Below are 6,157 nucleotides of genomic sequence, written 5' to 3'. Positions count from 1 at the left end.
CGCACAAGAGAGTTCTGAGGAAAAGAATTTGGACTTGGACGAGGAAAACAGAAAACTTAATGCTCAAATAAAACAAAAAAAATTGCATGATAGCTGAAATATCTGACCTCACAAAGTCTCTAAGAGATTCAAATAGGGAGACAAAACAACAAGAACAAATACTGCTGGAGAAAGTTGAAAAAACTATAAAAGTTGAAAACCAACAGAAACCTAAAATCTTTACATCTGAAAATTCTACTCAAACGGAAAATTTGAGCAGTGGTCGTGAGCAGCCAAAACTTTTTGCCAACAAATCTACACAGACTGAGCATTTCATTTCGGAATCAATGGAAAAATCGACTCAGACCGAATGTGCGACTTTTAAACTAAAGTAGTTTCAGCCTCCATGTAAAACATTATCTGAAACACAAACTTTAAAAAGCAAATTTAGGCATGTAAAGACTTCTACCAGAGATGCGACTTCAGCTAAAACTTTGACGGATGAATCTAAGCAGCCTAAATCTTTTGCTGAGAAACTTCTGTTAAATCTAAGAGTTGGTGGGGTATGTGTGTGGATGGATTAATGTTTGCAGGTAAATACACCCTGCTAGGTATTTTACAAGCAGCGCCAACAACAAAGGATTATGAAATTGCTGCAAACTGCTATTGTACAGAATCAGACATTCCTTTCTGAGAAATTGTTCATAAAATACTAATAACAGAATTCTGTGAAGAACTCTTAAATTCCAGCAGCACGTCTTAAACTGAGGAAGCTGAGAGTGAGGACCTTGGGTCATGCTTTCTAATCCCTGGTGCAGATGTCACTGAGGTGGCCCTCTGGATGGATGAGATTTTCCTGGAGTTCCTGAAAGTTCTTGATGTTGTGGGGTTGTGTTAGTTGATACAACTTTGCAATATTGTGTGAACAACGGGGACAGTTCCCCTGAATTGACAAACCAGGTGCTGGACCCCCTATTCCAAAAAGGGGGACCAAAGAGTGTGTTCCAACTACTGGGGGATCACACTCTGAAGCCTCCCTGGTAAGGTCTTTTCAAGGTTTCTGGAAAGGAGGATCCATCAGATAGTCAGACTTGGATTCTGGAAGAGCAGTGCTATTTTTGTCCCAGTCATGGAACACTGGACCAGCAGCTATCTTGACGCACAAAGTTTGGATAAACTGACATGCCAGCACAGATCGTCAGAACTGGATGTGATTATGACACATTAAATGTCGGTGACGTAGAGCTGACTAGTTTATAAAACACACTGGATTTATTTGCCAGGAACAGGCAAATGAAGACACATTTTTAATAAGTCGTGGGAAAAATGGATAGTTTACAGGGAGAATGATACAATATCAACAGCTCAACGACTTGCGACTTATAAACTAAAGCAGCTTCAGACTCCATCTAAAACATCATCTTAAGCACAAACTTTAAAAAGCAAATGTAGGCATGTAAATACTTCTACTAGAAATACGACTTCAGCTAAAACTTTGACGCATTCTAACATGCAGCCAACTATTTTTCAGAAACAGAAATTCCTTTGTAAGGAATAGTTTGTAAAATACTAATGTACCCTCATATGAATATAATATAAAAATCTCTGAATGTGGCATGTCAGCGCTCTAGTGGGGAAGAAGTCGAAGCTGGTGTATGAGATTGAAAGGTTTTAGCTAGAAGTAGTTGGACGCACTCCTCTGGCTCTGGAAACACTCGCTTTGATAGGGATTGTACACTCCTTCACACTGGAGTTGTCATTGCTGAGAGGCACAGAGCAGGAGTAGGCACACTTGTTGCTTCCCCATCTTGGCCTTTCCAAGAACAGCAGAGTTTTAGATGTTCACATTGAAGAAGCGCCTTCACTTGTCTCACTGTTGAATTCCATCTTGTGATTACAGAAGCAGGGATGCTTTTCTGTTCACCAAATTCAGCTTCAAACACACCTTTCAATGTTGTGCTTGTGTGCAGTAGTGAGCTGAGCTTAGATAACTTTGAAAGGGCAGGAGATGCCACTTTGGTCTGTGCCAGGCCATCTCTCACCACTAGCTTAAGTGTGTGAGCAAAACATTGCAGGCGATGTTTCTTTCCCATAAAAGCACCGACTGTTTCCTGATCTTCCAAGGTTAAGTCATGTCAGAGCTCTTGGTCATCAAGATGATGATCATCATCAGGTTCCTCGCTTTGCTCAGTAGGAAAGCATGCTGCAGGTAATGAGATGATTGATCCCCAGTGTGGGGAAAGGCGTCATTGAGACACACTGCCCACCCGCCTCTTGGACTCCATCTGGTGGAGAAAAAATAACCCAGCAACCTCAAAGAACTAAATAAAACCCCCAGAACCTAACAGAATTACATTTAGTGTTAAATAAACATTAATGTTAGCGTGAAAATTGGAGTTATGAAATGTAAAATGCTTTATTGTGAAAGGCTCCCTGGATGGGAGAGAGAGGGTGAATGTTCATGACAGAACACCGGTCAGCTGAGTTCGATGACAGCTGATGGTGTAGTGGGAAAAAAAATAAATTAATGTTCGACACTGAGAGAGAGCTCAAGTATTTTCTGTGGATTATTCTACAAAGGAGAATCACAGTAGCTGGACACCCACGAGTCTTACATTAACACTAAAACAATCATAGTTTTAAAAAAATGAAATAAGTAGTGTATCAAGTAAAATCAGGAAGGTCTGGTGCATTTATTTTTCTGCTTTTATTTCTAAGTATGTTAGTTTCAGTCCTCCGTAAATATGGGCCAGATATTCTAAACACAAAATTTAATTGCGGCAGTCACTGTATTTGGTCTGTTTTAAAAAATAAACCAAATGCAAAACTCAAAATCATTGCAAATAAAGTGGAGTGGTTTTGAATGTGGATGTGATGGTAAAATAAATATTTGTCAGGCCAAGTGGGATTAAATCTACAGCCAATTTCACATCTCAGTATTGATAAAAACATATTGTGTGAATCAAACTTGCCAGAATCACTAACCAAGACACAAAATAATGAGTACATTTTTTGTGTCTTACTCAGTTAACTATCCCATTTAGTGTTATGTTCAAGATCAGTGAGATTGTACAATTTTTTATTTTTACATAAATTTTTGAAAGATGGCAAAATAACTGCATGTTTTTGTTTTTTCTAGCAAAGCTATACCACTTGGAAATGGGTTCTGTGCAACATGCGACCGTCACGCCGCCATTTGAAAAGTTATAACTGAAAAAACAGTTGACTTAATGCACTGACTGCAGTAAACAATATATTTATTGTCAATATAATTTCCCAACATCCCCGGAGAGAAAATTAATAGTAGTCTTCAAATCATCGATGGATTTTCCAATAGATGCACCTTGCTCCTCGATAGCTAGCTTGAGCACCACTATCACATTCTCTGCTGTGGCTTGCTCCATTTTATTTTTTTTGGAAGTCGGTGACTTCGTAGGAGTAAGTACTAGATGACCTTCAGTTTTGCGTTTTGTCGTAAAGGTTGAAGACATTACAAATTACAGGAGAAGAATAAAGTTAGAGGGAAGTTCAGAACAATGTCTACTGGCAAGCAGCCATCTTGGCCTCCACTTTTCCAAAGATCAAAAGGAAATTACTCACAGGAGTATATGTGCTTTGAGCGTTTTTTTCGTGTCTCGTCCCCCCCTCCGCCCCGCTATTTTTAAATCCTGTTACCATAATTTGATTGGTTGTGCTGCAGCTTACGCACATATACATACGGAGTGTGGAAAAACAGAGGGACGGTCTGTGCCTGTTAATACAGAACGAATGAAATGAATTAATGGGGCCACCTTATAAATAATGTGTTTTAAATTTTAAGATTTTGGATAAAATATCCAGTCGTTTCAAGTAAACAGCTTAAAGTCAAGTCAAGTCCCAAGTCAATGGTGTGTAAGTCAAAGTCAAGTCCAAGTCTTTGAGCATTTTTTCAAGTCAAGTCTCAACTCTTGATTTTAACGACTCGAGTCCAAGTCATGTGACTCGAGTCCCAACCTCGACTGATTTTGACACTGGATCAGAATTAACTTTCAATTAACATAACACAATTATATGGAACCTTTTGACAAAAAAATTCTATTAAGTCAATGATTCATTTCTTTGAAATTATTTTAAAATATACCTATGTACTTGAATGCTATTTTTCACCACGGTTTGTTCAGCATAAATGAAAATAAATTCATTTTATTGAAGCTCTGCATTTTACATATTTTATCATGTTTGGTAAAATACCAAGTTATTTTGTCCTCTAATTTTAAATAAGCATTTTGATGAATGAATTACAGGATTATAATAGTTGTCAGGCTACAAGCACAATAAACGGTTACAGATCCAGATACTCACTTCACATTTGGAGTATGTGAATAATTATTTCTGTAGAATAATTATTCTACAGAAATTAAGAATTCATCGCAGGTCTTCAGTCAAAACATCTACAGCTACATATTGTTCTAAGTAACTTAAAACGTCTTTAATTAATTTAACTGTGCATTAAGCTAATTTTCCATCTGTGATACCTGAATTTTTTATATGTAAATTTCTTTGTAGAATGTAGATCTGAAGGTAAACTGGAATAGCACCGACGATATATAGCACCCTGCGCTACCATATACAGAGGACATCAGAAATGACTCCTGATTTCTTATATTTACGTGCATAACGTTATTATAAAACACTGTAGACACGCCTATGCTAAGTGTATTTCATAGACTCTAGAGATATTAAGAACACCCTTTTCCTTCAATCAAATTTGACAGGTGGGCGGGACTTCCGGTTTAAGGCAAGGTACACCCATTCGTCAAACTGACAGGAGGGCGGGACTTCCGGTTTCAGGGATGGGTGGGGTGGGGGTCAGTGGGGTGTCCGAAAGTGGGGAGGGAGGGAGTGAGTGGGGGTTTAAATGTTAATGAATTTAACACCTCTAACCGCAACGGGTGGTGGCTCCTATTGTAATTTTCGTCTGGGACATTCATGAATTAGCCAATTGAAATAGAGTAGGAGGGGCCTGCTGTTAGGTTTATAAATAGGGTGAGAAAATACAGCGCTCTACTTGTAGCGTTTTCTACAGAAGAGTCAAGCAATGTATGGAGATCAACAAATTCATCCTCTTACTGAGGGCTGGAACAGGTCTTTAAAAGACACCAATATCTCCATCACAGTGTACAGCCTAGAGCCGACAGGTCGCCAGTCTGTCGCAGGGCAACACAGAGACACACAACCATGCATACACACACTCACACCTGGGGGCAATTTGGAGAGGCCAATTAACCTGACAGTCATGGCTTTGGACTATGGGAGGAAACCGGAGTACTCGGAGAGAACCCACGCATGCACAGGGAGAACATGCAAACTCCATGCAGGTCAGGAGGTCACAAAGTTCCCATGGAGGGAGAAGGAGGGAGGAGTGGAAGGGGCGGGTTTTGATATTGTTTAATCCATCAAACTCCGATTAAAATTTGACAGAAGGTGGTACATATAGTCTCTGTCGTGTAATAAGCTCTCCGATGGCTGACGGTTATGTTGATGCATAAGCGAGTGACGCAAAGCGTTTTTAATCACCATCTGTATCTGTATCTAACTATTATTATTTTCTTAGTTTGTAGTTTTTGTAATAAATCATTGTTGCTAAAAGTCAACAACATTTCATACGGAGTTGTTGACTATATTTGTGTCAATATAACTGGTGTAACATATTTTACCTGATGCCTGTGACGTATCCCCCTTGAGTGTATTTGTGAGTTCCGCTTTAAATAGAAGCTGAATTTTACAGTGTAATAAGTAGAGATGTGCCGATCAGGTTTTTTCCTCCCAATACTGATACCGATCACCCATGAGGGCCGATCACCGATACCGATCACCGATACCGGTCACATAATTATTTTTTTTTTAATCATAAACACAACCGGTTACATTATGTGGAAAAAGGAACCATGAATTCACCTTAATTTAGACAAAAACTTGTTTTTAATAACTTTTTCCAAGAAGAAAACTAAACAAAACAGGCATTGTGCGAATTGTACTGCTATTGGTAATACCATCTTTAACAGACTGATAACATATGAAGGCTCTGAAGAGGCTAAATAATGCAAAGAGCCAAAATAAAATCTCTCAACATTGCCAAAAAATTCAAGTATAAAACTCAGGGGTCCCCAAACTACGGCCCGCGGGCCGGATCCGGCCC

This window comes from Poecilia formosa, unplaced genomic scaffold (assembly GCF_000485575.1).
Source record: "Poecilia formosa unplaced genomic scaffold, Poecilia_formosa-5.1.2 Scaffold255, whole genome shotgun sequence".
In the NCBI taxonomy this organism is placed as follows: Eukaryota; Metazoa; Chordata; class Actinopteri; order Cyprinodontiformes; family Poeciliidae; genus Poecilia; species Poecilia formosa.
The sequence above is the reverse complement of the archived record's forward strand: the minus strand, read 5'-3'. Positions refer to the sequence as shown.